The sequence below is a fragment of the Trichosurus vulpecula genome, chromosome 8 (assembly GCF_011100635.1).
Source record: "Trichosurus vulpecula isolate mTriVul1 chromosome 8, mTriVul1.pri, whole genome shotgun sequence".
Lineage (NCBI taxonomy): Eukaryota > Metazoa > Chordata > Mammalia > Diprotodontia > Phalangeridae > Trichosurus > Trichosurus vulpecula.
In genome coordinates this window covers 13466552-13478020 of record NC_050580.1, presented here as the reverse complement: position 1 = coordinate 13478020, position 11469 = coordinate 13466552, and positions in this window count along the sequence as shown.

Genomic DNA, 11469 nt, shown 5'->3' with positions numbered 1-11469 from the left:
CATCCTCGAGCGTCTCCTGGACAGACTTTCCCTGTAGAATTTTGGTCCATGGGAGCCTACCTCTCTTCCTGTGAACCCCTGGAAATCAGAGGAAAAGTGGAAAAATGGGGATTTTTGAGGAGTTGGGAAGAAGCAGCAGGGCCTCTCTTGATCAGTAAATTAGGAAATCATTTCCTCTGTTGAAAGGGAGGGGGCGCTCGTGGGTAGGCTGAACCAATACAATATGAATGACAATGCTACCTACATCTACTTACTCAGTGCCATACCAATCACACTACCAAGAATTATTTTATAGAGCTGGATAAAATAACAACAATTTATCTGGTCGAGAATAGCAAGGAAATTAATGAGGAAAAAAATGTGAAGGAAGGCGGCCTAGCCATACCAGCTCCCACCAAAGCGGTCTGGTCCTGGCCGAGAAGTGGAGTGGAGGATCGGTGGAATAGAGTGTTTGGTAAACCCAAAGATCAAAGTTTGGGGACAAGAGCGCTGTCTGACAAAAAGTGCTCGGAAAAGTGGGAAGGCCTTGGCAGAAATCAGGTATAGCCCCACATCTCTCTCACACTGGCCACCGAGGAAAGGCCAGAAGGGGTATAAGATTTGATTTAAAGGGTGACTTCATAAATTAGGGGAATGTGGAATGGTTTACCTGCTACCTGCCTCTGAACTTCGTCCTTCACCCTACACGTTCTCCTGCCTTTCAAACACCAGGACGAGCGCTCCAAAGAATCTTCCTCTCAATATCTGCTTCTGAGAGCGTACACTCGTTTGTGAGTGTGCATCTGCATGCGTGCGTGTGGGGGGAGGGTCTGTTTACAAGGGCCCCGCAGCTCATTCCCTTTACAAAGAGAAGGTTGGAGGGGGAAAAAGATGGCTACCTCCCCGAACGCCTGTAGAAGAGGTGTGATTGCTACTGCCTTCTTTTGGGATGTTTAAAGCCCAGTTCTGTGCTGCTGTTGTGTTGTGAAACAGGGAATTTGGAGAACATGCATACCAGTGAAATGCTTCACACTGGGCCAGAGGGTTTTTGTAAATGCAGCTTTTATGACATTTCTGGAATGGTAAAAGATGGGGAAGGGTAAGTGGTGAAAATCAGATTTTCTCTGCTTTTAACTTGGGGTTATTAAGTGTAGCCTCAGCAAAACTGCCAGATGACTGAAAGAAGAATGTAGCTCCTCGACTCAGAGGGAGGATGGGAGAGAAGATTAAGGAACAGATGTCACAGGTCAGGGGTGAAAATAGCTCGATTTGGATCTAGACCCAAGGCAGAAGGCTGCTGGCAGAGGTGGGGCGGGGGGGGGGGGGGCGGGGAGAGGAGCTCTTGGAGGAGATGTGAATGGTGACGGGAAGACTTACAAGTATGCCTTTGCCTCTGCTGATACTTCAGAGGGATTATTTTCTTTGGTAGATCTTTTTTTTTCTTTCTGGTTTCATTTTTTTATAGTATTTTTTTCTAATTATACGTAAAGACAATGTCATTTTTTTTTATTGTACTTTTTTTTTTTAATGCAATTTATTTATTTAACATATTTGGTTTTCAGCATTGATTTTCACAACAGTTTGAATTACAAATTTTCTCCCCATTTCTACCCTCCCCCCAACTCCAAGATGGCTTATATTCTGGTTGCCCTGCTCCCCAGTCAGCCCTCCCCTCTATCACCCCCCTCCCCTCTCATCCCCTTTTCCCTTCCTTTCTTGTAGGGCAAGATAAATTTCTACGCCCCATTGCCTGTGTATCTTATTTTTTAGTTGCATACAAAAACTTTTTTTGTTTTTGAACATCTGATTTTAAAACTTTGAGTTCCAAATTCTCTTCCCTCTTCCCTTCCCACCCACCCTCCCTAAGAAGTTGAGCAATTCCACCTAGGCCACACATGTATTATTATGTATAACCCTTCCACAATACTCATGTTGTGAAAGGCTAACTACATTTTGCTCCTTCCCAACCCATCCCGCTTTATTGAATTTTCTCCCTTGACCCTGTCCCCTTTCCAAAGTGTTTGTTTTGATTACCTCCACCCCCCTCTGCCCTCCCCTCCATCATCCCCCGCCTTTTATTTTTTTTTTTTGTCTTCCTCCCTCTTCTTTCCTGTGGGGTAAGATACCCAACTGAGTATGTATGGTATTCCCCCTCAGGCCAAATCTGATGAGAGCAAGGTTCACTCATTCCCCCCTCACCTGCCCTCTCCCCTCCTCCCATAGAACTGCTTCCTCTTGCCACCTTTATGCGAAATAATCCACCCCATTCTATCTCTCCCTATCTCCCTCTCTCAGTATATTACTCTCTCATCCCTTAATTTCATTTTATTTCTTTTAGATATCTTCCCTTCATCTTCAGCTCACCCTGTGTCTGCTCTCTCTCTTTTACATATATATATATATATATATAAACACATATATATATACACATACATACATATACACATAGATATATATACATACATATTCCCTTATATATATACATAAACATATATACATATACATATATACATATATATGCATATTCCCTTCAACTACCCTAATACTGAGGTCTCATGAATCATACTCATCATCTTTCCATGTAGGAATGTAAACAAAACAGTTCAACTTTAGTAAGTCCCTTGCAATTTCCGTTTCTTGATTACCTTTTCATGCTTCTCTTGATTCTTGTGTTTGAAAGTCAAATTTTCTATTCAGTTCTGGTCTTTTCACTGAGAAAGCTTGAAAGTCCTCTATTTTATTGAAAATCCATATTTTGCCTTGGAACATGATACTCAGTTTTGCTGGGTAGGTGATTCTAGGTTTTAATCCTAGCTCCATTGACCTCCGGAATATCGCATTCCAAGCCCGTCGATCTCTTAATGTAGAAGCTGCCAGATCTTGGGTTATTCTGATTGGGTTTCCACAGTACTCAAATTGTTTCTTTCTGGCTGCTTGCAGTATTTTCTCCTTGATCTGGGAGCTCTGGAATTTGGCCACAATATTCCTAGGAGATTTCTTTTTTGGATCTATTTGAGGAGGCGATCGATGGATTCTTTCAATTTCTATTTTGCCCTGTGGCTCTAGAATATCGGGGCAGTTCTCCTTGATAATTTCCTGAAAGATGGTATCTAGGCTCTTTTTTTGATCATGGCTTTCAGGTAGTCCAATAATTTTTAAATTATCTCTCCTGGATCTATTTTCCAGGTCAGTGGTTTTTCCAAGGAGATATTTCACATTGTCTTCCATTTTTTCATTCCTCTGGTTCTGTTTTATAATATCCTGATTTCTCATAAAGTCACTAGCTTCCACTTGCTCCAATCTAATTTTTAAAGTAGTATTTTCTTCAGTGGTCTTTTGGACCTCCTTTTCCATTTGGCTAATTCTGCCTTTCAAGGCATTCTTCTCCTCATTGGCTTTTTGGAGCTCTTTTGCCATTTGAGTTAGTCTGTTTTTTAAGGTGTTGTTTTCTTCAGTGTATTTTTCAGTATTTTTTTGGGTCTCCTTTAGCAAGTCATTGACTTGTTTTTCATGGTTTTCTCGCATCCTTCTCATTTCTCTTCCCAATTTTTCCTCTACTTCTCTAACTTGCTTTTCCAAATCCTTTTTGAGTTCTTCTATGGCCTGGGGCCAGTTCATGTTTTTCTTGGAGGCTTTTGTTGTAGGCTCTATGACTTTGTTGTCTTCTTTAGGCTGTATGTTTTGGTCTTCTTTGTCACCAAAGAAAGAATCCAAAGTCTGAGACTGAATCTGGGCGCGTTTTTGCTGCCTGGCCATATTCCCAACCAACTAACTTGACCCTTGAGTTTTTCAGTGGGGTATGACTGCTTGTAGACTAATGAGTTCTATGTTCTATGTTTGGGGGGGAGGTGCCAGCTCTGTCAGAGCCGCACTCCTCCTTCCCCAAGGACCCCCAGTCCAGACTGGGCTCAGATCTTCAGCAGGCTGTTGCACTCCTGCTCTGATCCACCACTTAATTCCTCCCACCAGGTGGGCCTGGAGCTGGAAGTAACAACAGCTGTAGCTGCCCCACCTCCGCTGCCCCAGGGGCTGGAAGCCGAACCGAACTCCTTCCACTCCCGCAGCTTTTCCCACTAACCTTCTCCGCAGTCTTTGGTGTTTGTGGGTCGAGGGGTCTGGTAACCGCCGCAGCTCACATATTCAGGGCGCTAGGGCCCCGTCCGCCCGGCTTCTGGTCTGGATCGTCCACGCCGCTGAGGCTGGGCTCTGCTCCACTCCGTTCCCAGCTCCCAGCTCCGTGTGGAATAGACCTCACCCAGAGACCATCCAGGCTGTCCTGGGCTGGAGCCCTGCTTCCCTCTGCTGTTCTGTGGGTTCTGCCGTTCTAGAATTGGTTCAGAGCCATTTTTATAGGTTTTTGGAGGGACTCGGGTACGGAGCTCACTCTAGTCCGTGCTTACCAGCCGCCATCTTGGCTCTGCCCCCAGACAATGTCATTTTTACAAGATTCTGAGTTCCAAATTTTTGTCCCTCCCTCCTTCCCTCCTTCCCCTCTCCCTAAGATGATGACCAAGTCAGTTAAGTGGTGCAGTAGAGAGAGTGCTAGGCCTGGAGCCAGGAAGACCCGAGTCCAGATTCCAGGTCGGTTTCTTCGTCTGTGAAGTGGAAGTAGCGATAGCATCTCCCTCCTGGAATCGTTGTGAGTCTCAGACGAGATAGTTGTGAAGCACAGGGTCTGGCCCACGGTAAGCACGCATCAGTGTCGTTACTGTTTATTAAGTCCATAGGCAGCACGTGGCCCAAGACACCTCCAGGTGCAGAAGTAGAATTGGGAATTTTAAAAAACAATAATAAAGTCAACAAAAATACAATAAAATGTAGCTAACACGTGGTTTCCTGACTTAACATGTGACCCGCAGGGATCCTTACGTGTGGCTCATCTAGGCCCACCCTCCACTTTGTCCCGAAGAATAATGAGAGATAATACACCAAAAGCTTTGTTAAACCAAGGCAGCCTAGGGCTGCGACATCCTCATCTATGAGGGAAATCATGTTAATTTGGCACGACCCGTTCCTTGTGAAGCGATTTGCTCGCCATCTTTTGTTGCTGGTTTTTTTTTCAAGTTTTACTGATTTTTTTTTTAACATTACATTTACACATCACTGCTACTTTGTGAGAGGGTTCTTGTGATGATCAGATAGAACTAATAATGCAGTGATCGCATCTGAAAGAGCACACGTTTCACATCTGTAGCAAACACCCCCACCCTCCTCAGTCTCTGTTAAAAAAAGAAGTTAGAAGAAATCCACATGTTCTTCCCCTTCCATTCCCCCATCCCATTAGGACAAAAAAAGAAGAAAAAATTCTTATTAACAGAGAAGCCAAACAAATTCCCTTGATATACAGGTAGGTAGATATAGATACAGCTATACGCACATATGTAAGTATATGTGTATGACCATCTTTTTAAATGATATATTCTAGAAATCTCCCAGGAATTGAAGTTAGGCTCACTGTCCTGTAGTTAGGAGAATTGTGACCTTTTTTCCCTTTTTTTGAAAACTAAAACATTTGCTCTTGCCTGTCCGACCTTGTGAGACCTCACCCTTTTCCATGATGTCTCAAATATGAATGACGATGCCTCAGCCGACGGTTCCTTCCATACCCAGAGATGTAAGTCATGTGGGTCAAGTGACTTGAAATGATGAAGGGGAGCTAGCTAGGTACCCTCTTAACTTTCTCTTAACTTGAGTACAAGCTGCCTATTAGTAATTTTTTGTTCTGTTTTTTTCCCTAGTGTAAAGACCATTCTCCCTCATAAAAAAACCAGAAACAGAATTAAAGTGGAGGTCTCCCTTCGGTTTGTTAGCTTCCATCACTCCATCCATTCCAAGTCAGTATTCACTTTCAAAACAAAGCAGAGCTTTTTGCTGTTCTCCTTCTGCCCCCTTCAACCCAACTCTGAGCTTTAGGACTCCTGACGCTCTGTCACAGTTTCCTCATCATGCTCTGTCACTCAGCCTTGCTCCCGTCTTCTGTACATTTATTTTTAAAATCTAGGCTGATTAGTTCATTCCTTGTGTATCCATATTGGTCTCTTTAGAGAAGTTTTTTTCCTCATTGGAATTGTTTCCTTTTGTGTCTTCAGAATTTCATCCTCGAGCGTCTCCCAGTTCTCCTGGACAGACTTTCCCTGTAGAATTTTGGTCCATGGGATCCTACTTCTCTTCCTGTGAATGCTTTGCAATCAGAGGAAAAGTGGAAAAATGGGGATTTTTGAGGAGAAGGGAAGAAGCAGCATGGCCTCTTTTTTTCAGTACATTAGGAAATCATTTCCTCTGTTGAAAGGGAGGGGAGTGCCCCTGGGTAGGCTGAACCAATACAATACAAATGACAATTCTACCTAAATCTACTTACTCAGTGCCATACCAATCACACTACCAAAAATTATTTGATAGAGCTAGATAAAATAATAACACTTTATCTGGTCAAGAATAGCAAGGAAACTAATGAAGGAAAAAATGTGAAGGAAAGTAGCCTAGCCATACCAGATCTCAAATGGTTTTGTAAAGAAGCAGTTGTCAAAACAGTCTAGTACTGGGTAAGAAAGAGAGTGGTAGATCAGTTGGACATAGTAGGTATAGAAGACACAGCAGTAGATTACCATGGTCATCTAGTGTTTGATAAACCCAAAGATCAAAGCTTTTGAGATAAGAATTCACCATTTGACAAAAAGTGCTGGGGAAACTGGAAAAGTGTGTGGCAGAAATCAGGCACAGACCAACATCTCACACACACCGTCCACCAAGATAAGGTCAAAATAGGTACGTGATTTAGACATAAAAGGGGATCTCATAAACAAATTAGGGGAGCATGGAATAGTTTACCTGTCAGATCTATGGAGAAAGGAAGAATGTAGGACCAAACAAGGAGCATTACAGAACATAAAATGGATAATTACATTTTTTGCATAACCAAACCCAGTACGGCCAAGATTAGAAGGAAAGCAGAAAACTGGGGAAATTTACAGCAAGTATCTCTGATAAAGGCTTTATTTCTTAAATATATAGAGAACCGAGTCATTTATAAGACTACAGGTCATTCCCCCAGTTAACAAGGGGTCAAAGGATACGAACGAACGGTTTTCAGATAAATCAAAGGTACCTGTAGTCATATGAAAAAATGTTCTAAATTGCTCTAGATTAGAGAAATGCAAATTAAAACACCTCTGAGGTACCACCTCACACCCACCAGACTAGCCGATATGACAGAAAAGGGAAATGATAAATATGGGAGGAGATGTGGGAAAATTGGGACACGAATGCACTGCTGATGGGGTTATGACCTGATCCAACCATTCTGGAGAGCAATTTGGAACTATGCCCGAAGGGCTATAAACTGTGCATACCCTTTGATCCAGCAATACTCCTACTAGGTCTGTATCCCAAAGAGATAAGGGGGAAAAATAGGAAAAGGACCTATTTATCCAAGGGGATTTATAGTACATCTTTTTGTGGTGGCAAAGAATTGGAAACTGAGGGGATGCCCATGAATTGAGGGATGGCTGAACAAGTTGTATGTGATTGTAATGTAATACTATTATGCTGTAAGAAATGAGGAGCAGACATTTCAGAAAAACCTGGGAAGACTTACATGAACTGATGCTGAGTGAAGTGAGCAGAACCAGGAGAACATTATTTACATGAAAGACAACACTGTACAATGATCAGTTGTGAGTGACTTAGCTATTCTCAGCAATACAAAGATCCAAGACTATCCCAAAGGACTCATGATGAAAATTCTATTCAGATTCAGAGAAAGAACTGATGGAGTCTCTCGAAGGCCAAGCCTCAAACCCAATCCACTCTGAATTTCAAGGACTGGACAGCAATAGGTCTCTGCCCAAGCTCCACTTAATGGCTATATTTTGGGCCCTATGGGCTCAGAGTGAATGCAAATAGTAATTGTTTCTCTTTTGACCAGCAACCCTGGAGATCTTCACCTCCCAGTTTGATTCTTTTTTTATTTTATTTTATTTTATTATTTTTTTTTTTATTAAAGGGGCCATCCCTTGATTCACTTCTTAAAAGGCCTATTTCACTGAATGGGCACTGCCTCATTCAAACTGAGAACCTGAAAAGATTTTAGCTTAAAAAGTCCAAAGTCTCCCACAGCATCCTGGGCCATCTCCAGTTGTCCTGGTTACTGAACCCAGATGGCTCTGGAGGAGAAAATGAGCCTGGTGACTCCCTCACTCAAATCAAAGTCAATTGCAAGTCATGTCATCATCTCCCTGATGTCATGGTCCTTTTTGAGAACAAAGGACAAACCACAGTCACACAATCTTTCTTCTTTTCTTCCTCCCTCCCTCTGTCTCTCTCTGTCTCTCTTTCTCTCTCTCTCTGTCCTTCCTTCCTTCCTTCCTTCCTTCCTTCTTTCCTTCCGCCTTCCTGCCTTCCTTCCTCTCCATCTTCCTTTGTCTCTTTTCTTCCACAAAATGACTAATATGGAAATATGTTTTACATGATTGCACATGTATAACCTATCTTAGATTGCTTATCCTATCGGAGAAGGAAGAGAGAAGGGGAAGGAAAAACATTATTTTAAAAAGTTACATGATGAAAAAGGGCGGGGGAGGGAGCAAGAGGTGGTAAAGGAGGTTTGAGGATTGAGAAGTTTTAGAATTGCTGCTTTGGAGAGTCAATTAAGGCAGAGTTCTGAAATGAAGAGGGCTCATTGAGATTATATAATATTAATTTATAGAGAGCTCATTCAGTGCATCTGAACTACACCCTCTAGCAATATTCACTCAGAATTGAACAGGAATTTGTGGGGGTAACCCAGGCTAAGGGTTTGGCAAGATGTTGCTGGCATTGACGTAAAGGGTAAGGTATTCAAAGGGAGCTGATAGTGTGTAACTGAACTACCTAACCATAAGGTTAAGATTTCATGTACTTCTGGCTATTGTGGAAGGAGAAGGATACAAGCCAAAGAAGAAATAGTCATGTAGGTATTAGCTTGAAGAGGTTTGGACTAGCAAAGTAGGTGAAGGTTGAATTTAGAGAGAAGATATTTGACAAAATTTGGGACAAATTGAGAAAATTTGAAAAAGAGCTGGATACAGACCCCTGGTGCCGGAAGGAATCTGCTGCCATGTTGAAGGAAAAGGGAAAAGAACCTAAGGAGACTCACCAAGGAGAGGGTGCTTGGCCAGATGAGGCAAGGTAAATAAGAAAAGGCAAGTGGAACAAATACGGTTAATAAATCGAAAGAAGGGAAATTAAGGAGGGAGATTGGTGCCGAAAGGCAACATTTTGGGGAGCTTTTGACACAAAGCACAGGAATTTGAATTGCGTTGCCAAGTTAATAAGAGAAGAAAATTTGCTTTAGAAGTTCCAAGGAGTGCTTACAGTTGAGGTGTTCGTGGCAGAAGAGGATGAGAGGCTAAAAACTGCTACCATTAAGGTGAGTATTGATCTGTGTGTATTGTGCAATGTTAGTGTTTCTGCTCTGGCCGGATGACATCTGTTTTCCAAGTGTAGGCTGAGCTTGCTTCTGGTACAGAAGGTGAAGGGGCTCGAAAGGCTGCCCAGTTGTTAGGGAGAAGGCAGCGTTCCCAAAGGAAACCTAGTGAGGCTGCAGTGGTCACCAAGGCAATCTAAGGACGAGGAAGGGACAGCTGGCCCTCGTGAAGATGAGACAGAACGAGAATACGTTTCACTGAGCGGGAAGGGAAGGTGCACTAGAGAGAGCTTGCAAATGGGCTGGAGGGGCTTCTGCGTCCTCTGAGGAGGAAGAAGCTCTTGTCCTCCCGAGAGTGACCTTGGAGAACCACTGAAGTGTCATCCATCCAGAGTCGGAGGAAAAGAGAAGGGTCCTGGGGGTTGGTGATTCCTCACTCAGGATGTGCCAAGGAAGCCTTCTGCCTACCTGATAACTGCGCTGAGGGATCTGGTACTTCCTGGGGCCTGTGTGTGTCCGAGATGTAATAGAACTTGCCCGGACATCCAGATGATGTCAGCTGCTCAGGTCTGGCAGTTCACACGGGCACAAGTAGTTTCTAGAAGGAACCCTTATTTATTAAAAAGATTCGCCCATAAGATGGTGGAGTAAGCAGTAAATTGCTGTTGCTCTCCCATATTCACCCCCAAACAACTGAACGACCATAAAATGGCACCCTAGAACAAATCCTGGAACAGCAGAGCCAGCAGAAAGTCTTTCAGCCTAGGAGACTTGCAGGATTGGCAAGAAAGGGCTATCTCACTTGTGTAAAAGGGGAGTGCAGCCCAGGACAGGAAGTGTCTCAGCAAAGCAGTGGGAGATCCTGACCCCTAGTGCAGTGGAGCCGGCGCATGCCAACAGCAGGACCCCCATATGCCTAGCATAGCCAGGGGCACCGGCAGACTCCAGCTCCGAGAACCATCACGTGCTTTGGTGCAGCCCCTGGTGGGTGGGTGTGCTGCAGCGGCCAGACCTCCGAGTACTTCAGCATTGTCCTGGCTGGCGTCCAACGGCATCTGGACCCCCATGAACTGAGAGTGGTTCTGGGCAAACAGGCATCCTCCAAGGGCCAGACCTCCCTGTGCTGCAGCGTGGCCCTGGGGAGGCTGAGGCTAAAACTTAATTTCAGACCGGGGTGGAGCGGGGTCACCAAAGTTCAACAGTACCATATTTCTATTTAATGTGCTTCTTGCGTGAGGCCGATCCCAAGATGAGGAAAGTACAACAAAGCACCTTTAAACACTGGAGAGTTATAATCTAACTGAAAGGCAACAAAACAATTGCAAACAGGACGTTTTCAGCATGTGCCTCGGACTCTCCACTGAGGCATCCACCGGAGCAGTATCTTCTGCAGCTAAGCTTATTTGGTGTTTCAGCTATAAACTCGTTCAGTCAATGGTTTGGATTTTACTGAGAGTCCTAAGGGTAGAAGAGTGAGAATTGGCAGAGGTGCATTTTCCCTCCTCCTCCAGCTATTTATGGATGTCAAAACTGAGTCATTCCGAAACATATCATTCCATGTAATTATGTAGTAATCCAAGTTATTACGATCTTTAAGTTTACAAAGGAACGCAGATCATAAAAAATCAATGAGATTTTTGCCTGGTGGAGTAAAAGATAAGAAGTCCCTGTCCACATTGTGATATGCTGCTGGGCAAACAGCACCGCAAGGCTGTCCATCTGTCTGTTTACCTCTCTGGGTGAATGGGAGCTGGAGCCACAGGTATTTAGGAAGACCTTGGGCTGGGTCACATTTGAGAAGTTGTTCCTTGCTTTTAGTGATTCAGAGCTGACAACAATATGTTACCTCCCCCTCAAATGATTCCATGGAAGCCTATATCTTAAACACCCGGTAATGTTATATGACCATGAATCATGAATCAAAATTGTGATTATCCCAGAGGGCAAAGGAAAGTGACTTAGTGGGAGTTGGTATGATGGCAAATATCATAGATGAAGAGCTGTGGATGAAAATTGGAATAAATGACTGGAGATACTGGGGAATGGATGTTGGTTGGTCATATCAGAAGAATTAGAGATAACAGATG